This window comes from Zootoca vivipara, chromosome 3 (genome assembly GCF_963506605.1).
Source record: "Zootoca vivipara chromosome 3, rZooViv1.1, whole genome shotgun sequence".
NCBI classification, from domain to species: Eukaryota; Metazoa; Chordata; class Lepidosauria; order Squamata; family Lacertidae; genus Zootoca; species Zootoca vivipara.
Genome location: NC_083278.1, coordinates 116709490 through 116730993, shown reverse-complemented (window position 1 = coordinate 116730993; position 21504 = coordinate 116709490). Strand labels below are relative to the sequence as shown.

General features: G+C 46.3%; 1 protein-coding gene across 7 annotated transcripts in view; it reads left to right on the top strand.

The window, feature by feature from the left end:
• EXTL3 (exostosin like glycosyltransferase 3) overlaps positions 1–21504 on the top strand; it is a 148303-nt gene that overhangs the window by 36758 nt on the left and 90041 nt on the right. For 6 of the 7 annotated variants that reach the window (XM_035110850.2, XM_060273176.1, XM_035110853.2 and 3 more), the window contains exon 2: positions 19221–19350. The exons of the other annotated variant lie outside the window; for it this stretch is intronic. The gene's annotated coding sequence lies outside the window, so the exon portion shown is untranslated. The remainder of the gene's footprint in view (positions 1–19220; positions 19351–21504) is intronic. 7 annotated transcript variants of the gene reach the window in all.

Sequence of the window (21504 nt, the reverse complement as noted above, 5' to 3'; positions counted from 1 at the left end):
TCGGACTCTGTTGCCGTTAGCATAATGATTAATCCAGTCAGGCTCTCTTGACCTATGCAGGATTATGTCTTCAAGTACTTCCTTTGCTGCTTTGTCTGCAATTATTTCCCCCCCCCTCCTGCTCTTCTTCTTCCAAAACATTGCCGCCCTTGCCTCTTTACAATTTGCATTTAGATTGGCTGCCTGGAGGGAGCGAACTTGGACAGTGAAAGAAGAGGCCAAGATAGTTCACGGCTCCTTCTGAGATCCTTTGCAATTGGCCCTGCCGCTTTGCGTAAAAAAGCTAGTCGCTCTCCTTATTGACAAACATGAAAAGAGTCCATTTCACTTTAATTTCATCCCTGAGAAAGTATTCCTTTTTTTGCAACTGGCTTTTGCTGAAGCAGTAAAGTGAACTTTTGTATCGTGCTCTTGCATTGTTGAGGCATGATTCCAGCTGAGGGCGACGAGCCAGTTTTCTGTTTCCCCTGCAGAGCCCAGAGACGAGCACTTAGCCCTGCAGCGCTGTGGGCTGGGAAATATTTAATACCATGCTTTACGAGCAACACTGCTTTTGACGTGTGAAGATTTACAGTCTTCAGGTAAAGCAAGCACCAGTCTTTATCATGGCCCCTGATGGTATTTGGCTAGAAGCTGCCTTTTTCTGCTGGGCTGGATTTAAAGACATCTCGGCCCTATGCTGCGCATATTCCATGCACAATAAACATAGTAGCCAGAATAATTCAGTGTATTTCTTCTTTGGCTTGCTTAGCTTTGCCCAATTTACTCTTCTGTGAGTCTGTGATTATTCCTTAATGGCTAATGTGTTCCTCCACAGTTGGAGGCATGAATGCTTCCAAGTACCAGTTGCTGGAAGCCACACAAGAGGAGAGGGCTCTTGTGCTCAGGTCCTGCTTGTGGGTCCTTCCCCCCAGGCATCTGGTTGGCCAACTGACAGTTAGAAACTCAGATATACAAGCTAGGTGCCCAATGGCTATTTAAACCAGGCTTACAGGCGCCAAAATGGAATGTGTAAGTTGCCATTTGGGGGCCAGACGGCTCAAAGTTGTATTTTTCAATATGACTTCGGGGTTCCTGAAATTCATTCTGATTGGGCAGATAAAATATGGATAATAATAATAATAATAATAATAATAATATATTATTTGTACCCCGTCCGTCTGACTGGGTCTCCCCAGCCACTCTGGGTAGCTTCCAACAAAGATTAACACATTAAAATGTCACACATTAAAAACTTCCCTGAACAGGGCTGCCTTCAGATGTCTTCTAAATGCCAGGTAGTTGTTTATCTCTTTGACATCTGATGGGAGGGCGTTCCACAGGGCAGGTGCCACTACTGAGAAGGCCCTCTGCCTGGTTCCCTGCAACTTGGCTTCTCGCAATGTGGGAACCGCCAGAAGGCCCTCAGCGCTGGACCTCAGTGTCCGGGCAGAACGATGGGGGTGCAGACGCTCCTTCAGGTATACTGGACCAAGGCTATTTAGGGCTTTAAAGGTCACACCAACACTTTGAATTGTGCTCAGAAACGTACTGAGAGCCAATGTAGGTCTTTCAGGACCGGTGTTATATGGTCTCGGCAGCTGCTTCCAGTCACCAGTCTAACTGCCGCGTTCTGGATTAGTTGTAGTTTCCAGGTCACCTTCAAGGTTAGTCCCATGTAGAGTGCATTGCAGTAGTCCAAGTGGAAGATAACCAGAGCATGCACCACTCTGGTGAGACAGTCCGCGGGCAGGTAGGGACTCAGCCTGCGTAATAGATGCAGCTGGTAGACAGCTGCCCTGGACACAGAATTGACCTGCGCCTCCATGGACAGCTGGGAGTCCAAGATGACTCCTAGGCTGCGCACCTGGTCCTTCAGGGGCACAGTTACCCCATTCAGGGTCAGGAAGTCCTCCATACCAGCCCGCCCCCTGTCCCCCAAGAACAGTACTTCTGTCTTGTCAGGATTCAACCTCAATCCATTAACCGCCATCCATCTATCCTCCAACCGCCTCTAGGCACTCACACAGGACTTTCACTGGTTCTGATTTAAAAGAGAGGTAGAGCTGGGTATCATCTGCATATTGATGGACACCCAGCCCAAACCCCCTGATGATCTCTCCCAGCGGCTGCATATAGATGTTAAAAAGCATGGGGGAGAGGACAGAACCCTGAGGCACCCCACAAGTGAGAGCCCAGGGGTCTGAACACTCATCCCCCACCACCACTTTCTGGACACGGCCCAGGAGGAAGGAGCGGAACCACTGTATAAGATAGAATTCTGCAGGATGTCTTGCTCGTGTGTGAAAACAGTCCAGATCCAAAGATTCCCCAAGAATGCACCTCCAGGTGGTGGAGATGTCAGGCGCCATCCTGGCACCTGGGCATCTTTACTTGGTTGCAAGTGGCTGGTAGCCAGGTGCAAAATGCACCTGGTGAATTTTGAATACTGGCCGTAGTGAGAACAGGATGCTGGACTAGATGGTCCATTTTCCTGGCCCAGCAGCCTCTTACCATGTTCTTATAATTCATTGTTGAACACGGTGGCTACGAATTAAGAAGCCGCTGGTTTCAGTCTTGTCCTTTGTGTTGGGCAACCACTCTCTTCCTCATCCTGTGAGGTGGGTTAGTCTGAGAGGCGACGACTGGCCGAGTGTCACCCAACTAGCTTCATGGCTGAGTGGGGATTCAAACCCTGGTCTCCCAGAGTCCACCAAGCCAGTTGTGTGTCAGGAGAGGATGCCAAATGTGGCAAGGAGATTCAGGGACAATATTACATTTTGGGAATCCTTCGTGTTCTTACGTAGCTGCAGTATTTTATACTTTCTGAGTATCCCATAGTCATATTATAAAGCAGGTGTGTTCTGTGTTACAAATCAGGCCAGAGTTGTTGAGCTCAGTATCACGTGATTGACCAAGGATGCCCTGCGATCGACCAGTAGATTCCGATCGATCTGTCGGGCATGCCTGTTATAAATCAAGCACTGTTTTCTTCTTGTTTTCCAATGTATTTTTTTATAACAAATAACAAAAATCAGTGTGGCATTTGCAAATTTCTATTCTGGAAGTGTGGCCCAGAGGAAAAAAGGTTGACTGCTGACTCTCCTAGATAACACCTGTTGGTGGTAGGTGGCATTATGTGTGCAGAGCAGCTGGTGCTATCCTGCACCCCAGACAGTGAAAACAACTTTGTGTCCTTCAGGGTGAAGGATGCTATGTAAGGGCAAACCAGTGGGGACTTATTAAGAAAAGCCTGTGTGCAGAGGTAAAGCCCCGGGCTTGCTGAAAAATTGCTGATGCGAGATGCTGCTAACTAACCATGTCTGTCTACTGCAGTTGGGGAGCCGAGTCGTAATAGGGCTCTATTGGTGTCAGCTTGTAGTATATTCATAGCCTGGCAGTGGCAAGCGAATGTCAATTTGCCGGAGACGAGTCAGCTCCCTAGGGGGTCATAAAGAAATTCTAGGAGGAGTGTGATGAGCCCCAGAGTTGCAGGCAGGGGTGAAAGTGGATGGAATTTCAGCATGGGAAAATTGTAAGCTAATTCATGTACTGGGGAGAGGTGGGGTGGGATTTCCTGCTGGTGACGGGTCGATAGCCTTTGGATGCTAGCGCTTGCTATTGGATGTTCTGCCGCCAGCAGCTTGCCTCTGAATGCTGGTTGCTGGGAATTGCTCAGATCCTGCATTCAGGCTTCTCACTGTTTAGCCACAGTGAGAACAGGATACAGTACTGGACTAAACAGGCCATTGGCCTGATGCGCAGCAGGCTGTTTTTGTGTTCTTTTGTTGTTGTCGTTTAGAAGAAAAAAAGATGATTAAGGCGAGGGGGACTCCGGCCAAGGTTTGCAAAAATGTTCTCCCACCTGCACGGTCCCAGAACTTGAGGTCCTCCCCAGTTCAACTGATTGGCATCCGGTTTGCGGCAGACTGGTCCTTGGTTCACATTAGGCAGAGGGGACTTGAGTTTCTGGTTTTTGTTCAAAAGCATTTTTAACCAGCTTAACATTTTTTTTTAAAAAAAGAAATCTCTTAAATGCTATACGGAAATGCAATACAAGAAAACAGTATAGTAAAACCCAGTAAAACAGTATTCTAAAAAACAGGGACTTTAAAAAAGTGGATTAAAAATGCATTATGGAATTCACTGCCGCAGGATGATAAAGCAGGTCCACTGAGAATTGGCCTTTTGGCCGTTAACCACAGTAGTTAGATGGAATCTCCATGCTGAGAGAGATTCAGTAGGCATCTCAGTTACCTGATGCTGGAAATGAACAGTCTTGGAACGGCTTATGAGCACCTGGCCATTAGGTCCAATATGGGATGATGCTTTGGTAGAACTTTTGGTTCTTACGTGTCAAGGAAAACATCTTCTAACACGTCTTTGGTTAGTTTTCAATGACGGCCTTTGCACTCAGAAGGTTGTCTGGCTGTCTCTCAGCAGAGCAACCTGTATTTATTATTATTTTTTAATGCTAATGTACCCCCAAGGTCACTTCAGAAACAAAGGGGATTTGCCTTGGTGAGGATTTGCTGTGGTGAAGGACAAAACAGTCACCCTCTCTTAGGCCAGTATTGATCGGGCATCTCCTGTAACACCACTTTTTGCATGTAGAGTTCCCATCTCCAATGGACTGCCTGCTGCTTTTTTGAAGTAATCAGGTGAAAAGTGTTAGAAACTCAAGATATATAAGCTAGGCACCAAATGGCTTCTTAAACCAGGGTTACAGTTGCCAAAACAGACTGTCTAGTTGCCGTTTGGGGGCCAGACAGCTCAAAACTTGTATTTTGCAATGTGACTTTTTGGTTCCTGAAATCCGTTCTGATTGTGCAGATAAAATACCCCAGGTAGAATTCTGCAGGATGTGTTGCTAGTGTGTGAAAACAGTACACGTCCAAGGATTCCCCAGGCATGCACGTCCAGATGGTGGAGATGTCAGGTGCCATCCTGGCGCCCGGGCATCTTTGCTTGGTTGCAAGTGGCTGATAATGCCAAACTATGGTTTATATTTTAACTAAGGTTTTGAAATTACAAACTTGGGTTAGTGAGCAACTTTAAATCATAGTTAAGTGGCTGGGCTGGGTTTAAATCATAGAATTGCAGAGTTGGAAGGGACTCCAGGGGTCATCTAGTCCAACCCTCTGCAATGCAGGAATTTCAACTAAAGCATCCACTGCAGATGACCCTCCAACCTCTGCTTAAAAGCCTCTTTATATAACACAGTACTAAATCATGGTTTAATAAAGGGGGTGGACCTTCCTTCCCTGGAAGCTTTTAAGCAGAGGTTGGGTGGCCATCTGCAATGGATGCTTTAGTTGAGATTCCTGTATTGCAGGGGGTTGGACTAGATGACCCTGAGGGTCCCTTCCTACTCTAAAGGTAAAGGTAAAGGGGCCCCTGACCATCAGGTCCAGCCGTGTCCGACTCTGGGGTTGTGGTGCTCATCTCGCTCTATAGGCCGAGGGAGTCGGCGTTTGTCTGCAGACAGCTTCCGGGTCATGTGGCCAGCATGACAAAGCTGCTTCTAGCAAACCAGAGCAGCGCCGGAAACGCCGTTTACCTTCCCGCTGGAGCGGTCCCTATTTATCTACTTGCACTTTGATGTGCTTTCGAACTGCTAGGTGGGCAGGAGCTGGGACCGAGCAACGGGAGCTCACCCCTTCGCGGGGATTCGAACCGCCGACCTTCTGATCAGCAAGCCCTAGACTCTGTGGTTTAACCCACAGCGCCACCTTCCTACTCTACAGTTCTATAAATCCATTGCTGTGTGCAAACCAGGCCATTGCCTGCATACCTTCAGGTCTGTCGTTTTTTTCCTTAGGGACTAGAAACCTGCTATTTAAAAAGCTGAGATCCTCAAGGTATTGAATTATGCACTTGCCCATCTCTGCGCTTTCTCAGTACATTTGTTCGATTGTAAAGACAAAAGTCCTTCCGTCTATAAGGAATGTAGCTACATGTTTGGGTCTGTCTCTTCCTTAACCGTTCTCTTGTCCTGTTCACCTCGGCACTGTGTAAATCGGCACATCTTGAGTCATGATTTGGAAAACGGGACAGAAACTGGCTGCCAGCTATTGAACAGCTGGGCCTTGCTTAATAAGCCTAAAGTGGAAGGATGATGCATCTGCCTCCAACACAGAATCCCACACTTTTAACATCTCCAGAAATGTCTGTAAAGAACACGGGGCCTGAGTGGAAGGGCTTTTTAAATTAAAAAGAAAAACGGCTCTCTTTTTGATGTTCCAGGGACACCGTGAGCACTGTGTAAAAATACCAACATATTGATTTTCTCTCTCTGTGTGTGTGTTACTTGCCTGGTGTCCCAGATCTTGAAGCAAGTGCAATTGGTTTATCTGTGCACAATGGCAAGACAAGCTGAACACCCCTTGAAAAACGATGCTGTACTCTGTCGGTGGGGTTGTATCTCACGCAAAGTACATGTGCACAGCCACAGGATGGAATTCTAAATCTCACTTCCGGGGCTGTGTAATGGATTTCTTTTGAGTTGAGACACAAGGGCATGGCTGTATCATCCAGCAACTTGTTTCTCCACCGTCCGTGGCCAACTGGGTGCTTTCAGGAAGTCCACACAAACGTGTTGCATGAAGGCAACAGACAAAACAACTGATATTCAGAGGTACGCGCCCTCTGAATGTGGGGGCTCCATAGTCACTTTCATGGCTAATGTCCATGGATTAGCCCTAGCCCCCATGACTTTCACTATTCTTAGAAGACCAAAAAGACTAGAATTGCCATCTCGCTGTTTGATTGCTAGGCAGGGATGACTTTTGGGAATCGCTGCTCATTCTCAAGCTCTCTCTCTCTCTGTATTTTGGTGGGTTAACTTCCCTGCCAGAGCCGCAAGTGAATGGGATGCAAAACTGTGATAAGAGCTCTACTTTGGAGGCAGAGCTGATGTTTTGTGTTTCTTATATAGTGATTTTATGTTGTGAACCACCCTGAGATCGGCAGGCATAGGGCAGTATACAAATAATAATAATAATAATAATAATAATAATAATAATAATGCTTTGCATGCAGAAGGTCCCGGTTCTATCCCTGGCATCTCCCAGGAGCAATGGATTCAAACTATAAGAAAGAAGATCCCCCCTAAACATTAGGAAGAACTTCCTGACAGTAAGAGCTGTTCGACAGTGGAATTTGCTGCCAAGGAGTGTGGTGGAGTCTCCATCTTTGGAGGTCTTTAAGCAGAGGCTTGACAGCCATATGTCAGGAATGCTTTGATGGTGTTTATGATTCCTCTGCCCACCCCACCCCATATATTCTTAAGAGCAGGGGTAAGCAACCTAAGGCCCGTGGGCCAGGTGCGGCCCAATCTCCTTCTCAATCTGGCCCACGGACGGTCCGGATTTACATGAGTAGAATGTGTCCTTTTATTTAAAATGCATCTCTGGGTTATTTGTGGGTCATAGGAATTCATTCATATATTTTTTTCAAAACATAGTCCGGCCCACCACATGGTCTGAGGGATGGTGCACCGGCCCACGGCTGAAAAAGGTTGCTGACCCCTGTTTAAGAGGGTCTCCTCCCCAATCTTCAGAGAGTGTCTGGAAGTGTGGAGGCAGAAAATGGTCCTCAAATACAGAACTTAAAGAAGCACAAATATATTTTAACTTACAGGTAGGTAGCCGTGTTGGTCTGGATCGAAGTAAAATAAAAAAATTCCTTCAGTAGCACCTTAAAGACCAACTAAGTTTTTATTTTGGTATGAGCTTTCGTGTGCATGCACACTTCTTCAGATACAGTGAAATGGAAGTTTCCAGGCACTTATGTAGAGAAGGGGTGGGGATGGGGAGGGGAGGGGGGATCACTCAGAAGGGTGGTGGAAATGGGTGATTGACTGACTGATAGCTGTTGATGACCGCAAACGACTGCAAATGGTTTTGCATGAAAAAGCAAGGGTTGAGATGGCTGAAGATCGCTTATCATGTATAATGAGATAAGAACCCGATATCTCTGTTCAAACCAGGTCCCTCCATGGTTTTGAGCTTGGTGATAAGTTGCAATTCAGCAACTTCTCTTTCCAGTCTATTTCTGAAATTCTTTTGTAGTAAGACAGCTACTTTGAGATCTTGTATAGAATGTCCTGGGAGATTGAAGTGTTCTCCTACTGGTTTTTCTGTCTTCTGGTTCCTGATGTCAGATTTATGTCCATTTATCCTTTGGCGTAGGGTTTGGCCTGTTTGTCCAATATAGAGAGCTGAAGGGCACTGTTGGCATTTGATGGCATACACAATGTTAGAGGATGAGCAATTAAATAGTCCTGAGATGGTATGTTGGATGTTGTTGGGGCCAGTAATGGTGTTGTCTGGGTGTATGTGGCAGCAAAGTTGGCATCTGGGTTTATTGCAGGCTCTGGTACCAGTGTCCATGTTAAGTCTGGTGGTTGTATTATTGTGGGTGAGGAGTTGTTTAAGATTGGGTGGCTGTCTGTAGGCAATGAAAGGTCTTCCTCCCAGAGCTTGAGAAAGGGAGCGGTCATTGTCCAGGAGAGGCTGTAGATCTCTGATGATGCGTTGTACTGTTTTAGCTTGGGAGCTGTATGTGATGACTAGTGGTGTTCTGTTATTTTCTTTTTTGGGTCTGTCTTGCAGCAGGTTCTCTCTAGGTATCTGTCTGGCTCTGTTGATCTGTTGTTTAACTTCATCAGGTGGATATTTTAGTTCTAAAAAGGTTTGCTGTAGATCTCTTAGGTGAGATTCTCTGTCTGTAGAGTTGGAACAGATGCGGTTGTAACGTAAGACTCTGTTCTGAAACCATATGCTATCAGTGCTCCCAGCTACGTACGTGACACCACAGATTTTCTGAGGAAAATACAATATTTGAACAATCTTCCTAACAACACTATACTAGCCACTATGGATGTGGAATCTCTATATACCAACATCCCACACAATGATGGTTTACAAGCCATAAGGAACACCATTTCAGATAAAACCACAGCGGACTTTGCTACCAAACTCTGCCACTTTGTCCTTACCCACAACCACTTCAAATTTGGTGATGACCTGTTCCTCCAGATCAGCGGCACAGCCATGGGCACCCGCATGGCCCCACAGTATGCCAACATCTTCATGGCAGATTTAGAACAACGTTTCCTTAACTCCTACCCACTCAAACCTCTCCTGTACCTGCGATACATTGACGATATTTTTATTATCTGGACACATGGACAACAGACCCTGGAAACCTTCCACCAGACATTCAATGACTTTCACCCCACCATCAACCTAACAATGAACCAATCTATGCAAGAAATACATTTTTTGGACACTACTATAAAAATACAGGATGGACGTATAGACACCACCTTATACAGAAAACCAACTGACCGACAAACATATCTACATGCTTCTAGCTACCATCCCAAACATACCAAACAATCCATCGTATACAGCCAGGCCTTACGTTACAACCGCATCTGTTCCAACTCTACAGACAGAGAATCTCACCTAAGAGATCTACAGCAAACCTTTTTAGAACTAAAATATCCACCTGATGAAGTTAAACAACAGATCAACAGAGCCAGACAGATACCTAGAGAGAACCTGCTGCAAGACAGACCCAAAAAAGAAAATAACAGAACACCACTAGTCATCACATACAGCTCCCAAGCTAAAACAGTACAACGCATCATCAGAGATCTACAGCCTCTCCTGGACAATGACCGCTCCCTTTCTCAAGCTCTGGGAGGAAGACCTTTCATTGCCTACAGACAGCCACCCAATCTTAAACAACTCCTCACCCACAATAATACAACCACCAGACTTAACATGGACACTGGTACCAGAGCCTGCAATAAACCCAGATGCCAACTTTGCTGCCACATACACCCAGACAACACCATTACTGGCCCCAACAACATCCAACATACCATCTCAGGACTATTTAATTGCTCATCCTCTAACATTGTGTATGCCATCAAATGCCAACAGTGCCCTTCAGCTCTCTATATTGGACAAACAGGCCAAACCCTACGCCAAAGGATAAATGGACATAAATCTGACATCAGGAACCAGAAGACAGAAAAACCAGTAGGAGAACACTTCAATCTCCCAGGACATTCTATACAAGATCTCAAAGTAGCTGTCTTACTACAAAAGAATTTCAGAAATAGACTGGAAAGAGAAGTTGCTGAATTGCAACTTATCACCAAGCTCAAAACCATGGAGGGACCTGGTTTGAACAGAGATATCGGGTTCTTATCTCATTATACATGATAAGCGATCTTCAGCCATCTCAACCCTTGCTTTTTCATGCAAAATCATTTGCAGTCGTTTGCGGTCATCAACAGCTATCAGTCAGTCAATCACCCATTTCCACCACCCTTCTGAGTGATCCCCCCTCCCCTCCCCATCCCCACCCCTTCTCTACATAAGTGCCTGGAAACTTCCATTTCACTGTATCTGAAGAAGTGTGCATGCACACGAAAGCTCATACCAAAATAAAAACTTAGTTGGTCTTTAAGGTGCTACTGAAGGAATTTTTTTATATTTTAACTTGTGTGACTGTTTCTCCAGAAGAAGCCTGGAAGCAAGACCTGTTCTAAGTGTCTTTAAACAGCAGTATCCACCCCCCCCCCAAAAAAAAACCTCTTGCGAAATGCTGTGGAAATTCTCAAATCGTTTGCTCCCAAAACGATTACAAAATGCACCTTGAATTTTTGCTTTGAGTGAATTTTCACTCAACCAAAAACCCTACAATATAAACTTCAGATTCTCTCTCTCACGCAAATCCAGATATTCCCTTATAGATACTTTATTCCCTTCAACAGAAATGGCAAGCCAGCCCTTCTGAAATGTTAAGTTTTCTGCATTGTCTTTACCATCTTCGTGTTTTACAAATAAGAACAAGCTCCATGGTTTCTTTCTGGGATTCGATTCCTTTTCTACCATAGTGCTCTTTTTGGGTGCTGCAGTTCACCCCGCTTGGGTCTGAACTGCTGGTGATCTTGTCTGGATACATTTTGTAGGCGGTGTTGATGCTGAAGCTATTTGCTTGCACTAGCAAAGCCCGAACAACAGGAACGGAACTGCTTCCCATGTTCCTTCCCAATCCTTTCTTGTTCTTAGATGCTTGTGTGTTTTTGTAAAAAAGGACAAAATCTGACCCTTGAATGCCCTGAGAAGTGTTGGCAGGGGGTGGATTCTTGCTGCACAGCCTCTGGTTTTCCCAAGGAAGGTTTAAGCTTTAAAAGGAAGAGCAGAAGCTGGGAAAGGGGAGAAGAGTCCTTGGTGTTGGAAAACTCCCTTACGGGAAACAAAATAAAAAAATTCCTTCCAGTAGCACCTTAGAGACCAACTAAGTTTGTCATTCATATGAGCTTTCGTGTGCCTGCATGCTTCTTCAGATACAGTGGTACCTCTACTTACGAATTTAATGCGTTCCAAACGCACATTTGTAAGTGGAAAAAATTTGTAAGTCGAATCCCATAGGAATGCATTGGGAGAAAAAATTCGTAAGTAGAAGCAACCCTATCTAAAAATTCGTAAGTAGAAAAAATCTTATCTAAACTGCATCCAAGATGGCGGACGGAGCTCCATTCATAAGTAGAAACATTCGTAAGTAGAGTTATTCGTAAGTAGAGGTACCACTGTACACTGAAACAGAAGTCACCAGACCCTTATATAGTGTATCTGAAGAAGTGTGCATGCACACGAAAGCTCATACAATGACAAACTTAGTTGGTCTCTAAGGTGCTACTGGAAGGAAATTTTTTATTTTGCTTCGACTACGGCAGACCAACACGGCTACCTACCTGTCCCTTAAGGAAAATGAGGATTCCCATTACGGCAGGCGGAATAAGCGGGATTCCATATATAGGCAATTACACAGGGTGACGAAACACTTCCCTTTTCCTGGCCACTTTTACTCCACTTCTCACGATTAGAAGCTAAACGGCCTCAATGGCCTCGACCCAGTATGCCTGAAGGAGCGTCTCCACCCCCATTGTTCAGCCTGGACACTGAGGTCCAGCTCCGAGGGCCTTCTGGCAGTTCCGTCCCTGCAAGAAGTGAGGTTACTGGGAACCAGGCACAGGGCCTTCTCGGTGGTGGCGCCCACCCTGTGGAATGCCCTCCCATCAGATGCCAAGGAAATAAGCAACTATCTGACTTTTAGAAGACATCTGATGGCAGCACTGTTTAGGGAAGTTTTTAACGTTTGATGTTTTACAGTGTTTTTAATACAGTATTCTATTGGGAGCTGCCCAGAGTGGCTGGGGAAACCCAGCCAGATTTGTGGGGTATAAATAATAAATTATTATTATTGTTATTATTAGAGGAGTTGCATTGTTACAGGTTGGCATCAGACTTGATGAATCACCCTTGTGTGAGATACTGTTGTACTTTGGCTCTCAAACGGAATCTGTTCCGGACGTCCATTCGACTTCCGAAAATGTTCGAAAACCAAGGCACGGCTTCTCAATGGCTGCAGGAGCTTCCTGCACCCAATCAGAAGCCGCAGAAGCTGTGGTGGACCTTTGGGTTTCAAAGAACGTTCGCAAACCACAACACTCACTTCCGGGTTTGCGACATTTGGGAGCCAAATCGTTCGAGTCGCAAGGCCTTCGAGACCTAAGGGTCGACTGTACTCAGGTCTTGTGCAAGAGGGGAAACTTCACCAAAGGTGGAGAGGAGGAAACCCCTCTTGTGGTTCTTGCAGGGGTGGGGTGCTGCAAACCTCTTTTTATTCCGCCGGGCTTTTGAGTTTGTTTTGAATTCCCCTTTTCTGCTTGATTGTGTTTTAATGACTCTGTTTTGAAGCTCCCTGTTTTTATTGCATTTGTATTTTTATGCTTGTGAGTTGCCTAGAGGACCTTTTAAATATTTTTTTAGGGTGTGGTATAAATGATTTTATAAATAAAGAATGCCAAAATGATGGATTGGAAAAGGTTCCTGCTCAACGAAGAAGGTGGCTGTTGCGGTATTATATGGGGAAGGGAGAATAAAAGGTGGCAGCGACCAGGGCCGGTGCTAGGGTTTTTTGTGCCCTAGGCGAGATCACCTTCTGCCCCTCCCCCAATTAATAAAAAATAAAAATAAAAATAAAAAATAAAAATAGAAAATAGAAAATAGAAAAATAGAAAAAATAGAAAAAGAAATTAAAAAGTAGACAAAATAAAAAATAAAAATAAAATAAAAAACATCTGAGAGGTGCGGCGAGGTGGCCCCAGGCTCACGATCCCTGCGCGCCTCCGGAGCTTCATGCGGGGAGCGGGAGCCTGGGGTGTCTCCACTGCAGCTATTGAGTGGCTTCAGACCGCTCTCCGGAGGCACGCGCACGCCTTGGGATAGCAACCTGAAGCCGTTCAACAGTGACAGGCGCGGAGGAGGCAGCCCCAGGCTCCTGCTCCCCGCGGGGAGCGGGAGCCTGGGGCGCCTCCACTGCGGCTGTCAGCTGTTGAGCGGCTTCACGCCCCTCTCTGGAGGAACGTGCACGCCTCAGGGTAGCTGCCTGAAGCCGCTCAACAGGTGACAGGTGCAGTGGAGGCAGCCAGCCACAGGCAGCACTGGGGGGCAGCGGGCAGGCTGGCCAGCGCCCCCTCCATTTTGGCGCCCTAGGCAGCTGCCTAGTTCACCTAAATGGACACGCCGGCCCTGGCAGCGACTACTCTCCAGGGCTGGCATGTTGGAAGGGCAGCTGAGGGATAATCCTGCAGACAGGCATTGGTTTGTAACCAATAACCAACTAGGCTGAAAGTGCGTAAATGGTCCATGTGAAATTCATGGCTGCGTGGAACAAGCTTCCCAGCCCTTGTCTGGCACTCTGATCACTATACCATAGAATCGTAGAAGTGAAGAGTTGAAAGGGACCCTGAGGGTCATCCAGTCCAACCCCCTGCAATGCAGGAATCTCAACTACAGCATCCATGACAGTTGGTTCTCCAACCTCTGCTTAAAAACCTCCAGTGAAAAACCTCCTGAGGGAGACCGTTCCACGGTTGAAAAAAAAAATAAAAAAATCCTTCCAGTAGCACCTTAGAGACCAACTCAGTTTGTTATTGTTACGAGCTTTCATGTGCATGCACACTTCTTCAGTTACACTGTCAGAATGTTTCCCCTGATGTTGAGTTGGACTCTCTTTTCTTGCAACTTAAAGCTGTTGGTTCGAGTCCTACCTTCCAGAGCAAGAGAAAACAAGCTCACTCCATCTCCCTGAAAATATTTGAAGATGGCTATCCCATCTATTCTCAGTCTCCTCTTTTCCAGGCTAAGCATGTCCAGCTCCTGTACAGCACATTGGTCTCAGTATGAAGATTCCTTAAATTAGGCTTCTAGCCCTTATGAAGTAATGGATCATGCAGTTTTGATTTCAGGTGAAGGATGCTGAACTAAGCCAAGGGAGGACATCTTGCGTGGTGAAATAAAGGCCGTTCAGATTTCAATTGTGCAGAATATGTGGGCAGTCTTAATTCTAGGTTGCCGACATACTGAGAGAAGAAGCAAGGATTTTATTTCATTACTAGTATCATGAAGCCCGTTAAATTAACGGGTGCTAGAATTAATTAGCGGGGTCCCCCCCCGGTGACTCACCCACCGCCACCACATCAGCCCCTCACTCAGTCCCTTCCTGGGCGGCCAGGCTTTGTGGCAAGAGTGTTCGGGGGGGGGCTTCCACTCGCTCCCTGTCGCTTTCCCCCCAAGTTGATGTTCCGCCAGGCCGGGGGGGGGAGGAGTGAGAAGTGACCCCTCTTCTCTGACGCGATGGGGAGAGAGGGGGGGGAGAGAGAGGCCCGGGTGCCTGCCAGCCTTTACCTCCCCGTTGGTGATATTTAAGGCCAAGTATATGTCCCTGAAGGAGCCTGAGCCGATCTTCCGCACCAGCTTGTATTTCCCCCCCGACAATGAACTCGGCCTTGGAGCCTCTGCTGCTCGCCATGGCGACTGAGGGAGAGAGGGGCTTATTCACATGTTGAGCGCCCGACTGTCGAGTTTCTCCTCAAGGAGCTCCCGGTACAAAAAAGCCAGGATTTCAAGGGGTCTGTCGGTGGGAGGAGGAAGAAGAGGAGGACAACGGGGGAAGTATGGAGGATGGGGGGAGGGAGGGAGGACCCCGGTCCCCGAGGCTCCGTTTGCAACCAGGCCCCTTTGTAGGAAGCGGACGTCCCCCTCCACACGCTTCCGCGGCTTTCAGCGCTCTCTCTGCCCTCTCAGGAAAGGTAGCCCTGAGGGCTGGGAAGGGAGGGAGAAGCTCGAGCGGATCCGGCCGCCGCCTGGCGCTTCATTCGGCCGCCGCCGCCGCCGCCATGTTGTCCGTCTCTCTCTCTCGTGCTCCAAGTGTCTCTGCGCTCCAAGTCCCAACGGCTGTCCGTGGGGCACATGCGCAGTAGCACAAACCCACGAACACAGGGACTGGACGCAGACACATTTGGACTTTATTATATAGGATAGGGCGGAGGGAGAGGAGTAAATTCCAACCAGGGAAGGGATGGTTTCGTTTGCTCCTTATTGGAAAGTGAGGCAGTTCGCTGCGCATTCCCATCGTTTCAGGATTACAAGGGCTGCCGTAAGGATGGAAGGAAACAACTGGGTCAAGAGGCTCTTTAACTATATATATATATATATATATATATATATATATATGGGATTAGCAATGGATCAAGCATTTGAAACTGGGCTGAAACAGAAAGCAAGAATCCCGGCTGGCATGCTCATACCCACTGTGCAACTAAGCTCTGCTTAGCAGTCCCATCAACAACTCTCTGCGTTGGGGTCAGTTGGTTAGCTTTCAATGGAGGGTTTAGGCTAGTAGCAGAGCTTGGAAATCTAGAAACCAGCAAACCACACGGCGGTGCTGGCTAGGGCTGATGGAAGTTGTAGTCCAAAACATGCAGAGGGCACCAGGTTGGGAAAGGCTGGGCTTTAGATATGGCTGGGCTTCTGTAGCTCTGAACTTTGCAGTCCCAACCAAATCTAATCTTCCTCTCCCCCTGCCCTCGGAGCTTATCTTTCGAAAGCAGACTGCACTGTCTCTTTGTCCAAATCCAGTTGGTTGCAAAGGCGACGAGGAATAAATGGTAAAACCCTGGGTTGAAAAAATGGATCTCTGCTCTTGTCGCTTGGCAAAACAGTTCTAGACATGGGGATGCGGGTGGTGCTGTGGTCTAAACCACTGAACCTCTTGGACTTGCTGATCGGAAGGTCGGCAGTTCGGTTCCCCACAATGGAGTGAGCTCCTGTTGCTCTGTCCCAGCTCCTGCCAACCTAGCAGTTCGAAAGCACGCCAGTGCAAGTAGATAAATAGGTACTGCTGCAGTGGGAAGGTAAACGGTGTTTCCATGCAATCTGGTACTCGTCACGGTCCTCCTTGTGCCAGTAGTGGTTTAGTCATGGTGGCCACATGATCCAGAAAACTGTGTGCGGACAAACACTGGCTCCCTCGGCCTGAAAAGCAAGATGAGCACCGCAACCCCATAGTCACCTTTGACTGGACTTAACCGTCCAGGGGTCCTTTACCTTTTTTTACCTTTTAGACGTGGTAAGTGAATTCTGGGGCCAGGCTACAGTGGTGCCTCGACTTACGAATTTAATCCGTTCCGAAGGCACCTTCGTAGGTCGAAAAATTCGTAAGTCGAAAAGCGCCATTGGAAACGCGATTTCCTATAGGAATGCATTGGAAACGGAAAAATTCATAAATCGAAGCAACCCCATCTAAAAATTCGTAAGTCGAAAAAACCCTATCTAAAACCGCCACGGTTTCCATTCGGATGTCGAGAAATTCGTAAGCGTGCGGCCATTTGCCCCACTCGCAAGTCTAAAAATTTGGTTGTCGAGTTGTTCATAAGTCGAGGTACCACTGTATTTCCTCTATTCTGCGGATGGGCCTTTGCGGTGATTGTGTCTCTGCTCAGAAAAAAAAGAAAAAATGCTTTTCCTCTGCTTGTCGGGTCAACGATTTGTGCGTCCAACACCCCAGCCCCCTTTTCTAACACAGTACATACAGCTGTAAATATGTCTCTCCAAATTCCTAGCATTTTGCTTGGGTTTCTGTTGTTGCAGTCTGAGCCTGTTGCCTGCCTGTTCTCTGACTCATCGTTTAATATGAGTTCTTCTGGCTTTTTTTTGGGGGGGGGAGGCTTTGTGGACTGGCTAAACATATGGAGACTTTTTGCCACCATTAATCTAAAGACCCCAAACTGACGCGTCCGCCGTCAAAGGCATGGCCTGCTTCCATGCACTTACTGGCGTAATGCTGAAATAGGATAAAAAGAGATTGGGCGTTGGCTTCTGTTGCGAAACTGTGATTAAATCAGAGATATGTCTCTAGTGTTAAGAGGAGCTTCTAGAGAAAGGAACAAATTTAGCACTGCTTGAACCTGCTAATGGGCTTCTACAGGCATTCTGTATACCCTGTTTCCCCGAAAATAAGACATACCCATAAAAAAGCCGTAGCAGGATTTCTAAGCATTTGCGCAATATAAGCCATACCCCGAAAATAAGAAATAGTGATAGGCGCAGTTCTGGAGGGTGCCAAGGAAGAGGCAAGGCTGGACACGTAATAAAAAAAATCAGACATCCCCTGAAAATAAGCCATAGTGTGTCTTCTTGAGGAAAAATAAATATAAGACAGTGTCTTATTTTCAGGGAAACACGGTATCTCGTTTGGACTTCAGGCGGAGTATTTATTTGGATTTATTTCATAAAATTTACAAACTGATGGATTGTAAGATTAAGAATAATAATAATTTCTCAAAGCTGTTTACAAAGAGAATAAAACTATAAAATTATTGATAGAAGCAACCCTTTCGAACATTCAAAAGATAAAACCAGCAATAAACTCAAAGGAAATTAAAGCATACATCAACATTCTACATGTCTGGATGGGCTTGTGTAAACAAGAACAATTTTAGCAGGCGCCAAAAAAGAGGTCAGTGAAGACCTGGTGTCAATAGGCAGGGAGTTCCAGAGCTACACATTATGACTTGTCTTGGAATATATAGGCTGCTTCTCAACATTTGCAAAAATTACGAGGAAATAAATAAAATTATATATTTAAAATCTAATTGGAGTTGTTGCATGCATGCACGCACGCACGCACGCACGCACACACACACACACACTGTCAAAGTTGCTCTCCCCACTGTGACACACAGCGCCATCAGTGTGCATAGTTTGCTTTTGTTATGTGCATGCTTTCGTGTGCCTGCACACTTGGTATCTGAAGAAGTGTGCATGCTACACAATAGCTCATACCAATAACAAACTTAGTTGGTCTCTAAGGTGCTACTGGAAGGAATTTTTTTATTTTGTTTCGACATAGTTTGCTTATCAGAGTTATTTCGAGCCAGGAGATACAGAAGGGAGAATTCCCCAAAGGAATGTAGATTTAGTATTCATTCTTTCAACAGCTGCTAGATTGGCTGTTGTGTTAAATATTGGAAATCCAGGAGTGGCTTATCGATTGGGGGGGGGGGGTACTTGCAGAATGCGCGGGAGATTTTTCTTAATGTGTATAATGGGAAGGAAACTCTCATTCCATGAAGCTGAAGGGAGTGTGTGTGAGAGAGAGTATTATTATTATTTTTCTTTAAATCCGAACTGGGCACTTTCCTTCCTGAAACAGGAGATGGTTACAATTTAGAATCACAGAATTGTAGAGTTGAAAGGGACCCAGAGTGTCATCTAGTCCAACCCCCTACAATACAGGAATCTCAACTTAAAGCATCCACATGACAGATGCTTCTCCAAGGAAGGAGAGTCCACCACCTCCTGAGGGAGCCCGTTCCACAGCCGGACAACTCTTGCCGTCAGGAAGTTCTTCCTGATGTTTAGTCGGAATCTCCTTTCTTGTAACTTGACTCCACTGGTTTGAGTCCTACCCTTCCGGAGCAGTAGAAAACAAGCTTGTTCCCCCTTCCATGTGGCAGCCCTTCAGATTTTTGAAGATGGCACTCATATCTCCTCTTCTCCAGGCTAAACATATTTTAAAAGTACAGTTGTCATTAGAATGGTTTATTTTTGCCCGAAATGTTTTCTTGCCCAGCATTTTGGGCTTGCTTTGCATCTTAAATGTGTTTTGATAATTTTGGATCTTCAACCTCGTCATTGAGAAATGTACTTGGTGGAGGATCTTTCTGTTCCACAGGCCATTATTATCTCCACCATGCTCTCCCATTACTGTTCAAGCAGCCCAATTGCTGACTCACTCTACTTGGTGCTAGAGAATACTACCTTTTCTATCTTTCCTTCATTATCTCTCTCTCTTTACTCTTCTTGCAGCTGATCCTGTTGATAATCCATAAAATCCTGTTTCTGGTGGGAAATCTGGACGTTAAAAGTTTTTCCAGTGTCTTACCTGTTGGACACATTGGAGGCTCATTCCAGGTGGCAGGCTGGTCACGAAATTGAGGTAAGGTGAAATTCTGCATCTTAAGCGAGCTACTTTCTTTGCAGCATCTGTCTTTATGCAAAAATGAGATTGATTATTTTTTTTGGTCCGCTACATCCCCATGAGGAGAGGTCACACACAAATAATGAAATGCATATTTGAAAAAAAATAAATCTTGATTTTCTATTGATCAACAGCAAATCTACCCTGCTAAAGTATAAAGTCCTCCATTTGTCTTGTAACTGCTGCTTGCTTGCATTCCCTCTGTTACCCAAAGGTGGCTCCACAGTTTACCTTTCCTCCAAGTACTGTTGCATGAAAGAGCCTACCTATGGTACTTTATATTTTGAAACATCGCCATGGGTAGGGGGGTTGCAAAGAGCAATGGTGTAATTTGGAAAAGAATAATATATATTTTTTATTTAGACCCTCTTGGACAACTGATTGGAAAGGTCTATATATTAGCTTAATATCCCACCTTGTTTGTATGCTGATACCCATAGTTCCGGAGCCGGCAGGCAGTGGAAAGCAGTGTTTGAAATTTCCCAGGCTCCAGGAGGGTTTTGCTACTGGTGTGGGTCCAATTGCAACTAAATAGAGATTTCTGAGCGCCAGGTTGGCAACTGACCTTTCCATCAATGCTTGGCTTGTGGGGAGGTGCATGTTTCTCATTAATATCATGGCTTCTTATTTGTAGGAAACTTGATAGAGAGAATGGGAAGGCAAGTGAGGGTTGATGATGAGAAAGATGGGAGTCTTCAAGGTGCTTGGGAAGTGATTTGGGAATGTCCCAAAATGATGCAGAGATGTGCACAGGTGAAAGTTTAAGCAGCCAGCGCAGGGACGGGAGGACTTGGGAAGCAGCAGCCAGGCTTTGTAATCATTTTGATGCAGACTTCATAATGATTCCCGCTAATGCTATTATACAATTTTTTTGGGGGGGGACTTGAACTGTGCCAGGATACCCTATACAGGGGCATCGCAATAGGGGGTGGGGGGCAGCGTGGCTGCGGGGGGCAGCACGGTGCCCCCTCGCTACTGTGGCGGCAGCGCAGCTGCCATTGCAGAGGCCCCAATGTTTCTGTTCTCGCCCCTCACTTCCTGGTGGGGCGGAGGCAAGGGGCGGGCCAGAGAGTAGCATCAGCGGCGGCCACTGAAGCCCCTCGCCGCTCTGTCTCCGCCTGAGTAGGAAGAAGACAAAGCGCGTGGCAAGCCGATCCATAGTGCGCTTTGTCTTTTTCCTACTCAGGTGGAGGCGGAGCGGTGAGGGGCAGCCAGAAGGCTAGCGACGCCGCTAACCCTATAAAACATCAGGAGCGATGTGGGGCTCTTCTCTGCTAAGTTTTAAGCTCCTGCTTGTCTGTTTTGTTCATATATATTTTTCATGAGGCTAAGATGGTTGGGTGGCGCCTTGTACGCCTCCTTCCGGCGACTCCTGCAGCCAAGCTGGCGTCAAACTTATTGCTCTGCTTTACTTTGGAACCACGTGTACCTCCATAGACACTGCCCAGGCTTGTGCCCTGGGGCGGCCACTTTGGTGCTCTCTAGCCTGCTTCTGAGCTGGTGCCACCAAGTTAAATGTCATCTGCAGAAGTTTTGTTGCTGTTTTGGAAAGGAAATGGTTTCCTTCTCTGTGTTGCTATGAAAAGGGGTTGATTTCTCTCTTTTTTGATGGAATTGCAAACTTGGTGGATTAGTGGAATGCTGTGGACATAGTATATATTGATTTCAGTAAGGCTGTGGACAAAGTCCCCCATGATATTCTCACGAGGAAGCTGGGAAAATGTGGGTTGAACGAGGTGACTGTTAGGTGTATTTGTAGCTGGTTAACTGACCGAACCCAAAGAGGACTCCTTAATGGTTCCTCGTCATCCTGGAAAAAAGTGACAAGTGAGGTGCTGCAGGGTTCTGTCCTGGGCCTGTTATTGTTCAACATCTTTATAAATTACTTGAGTGAAGGATTTGAGGGCATGCTCATCAAATTTGCAGATGACACCAAACTGGGAGGGGTAGCTAATGCCGCAGAAGGCAGAATCAGAATTCAAAATGACCTTAACAAATTGGAGAACTGGGCACAAGCTAACAAAATGAACTTCAATAGGGACAAACGTAAGGTTCTGCACTTAGGCAGGAAGAACCAGGTGCACAAATATAGGATGGGGGGTGGGTGGGATG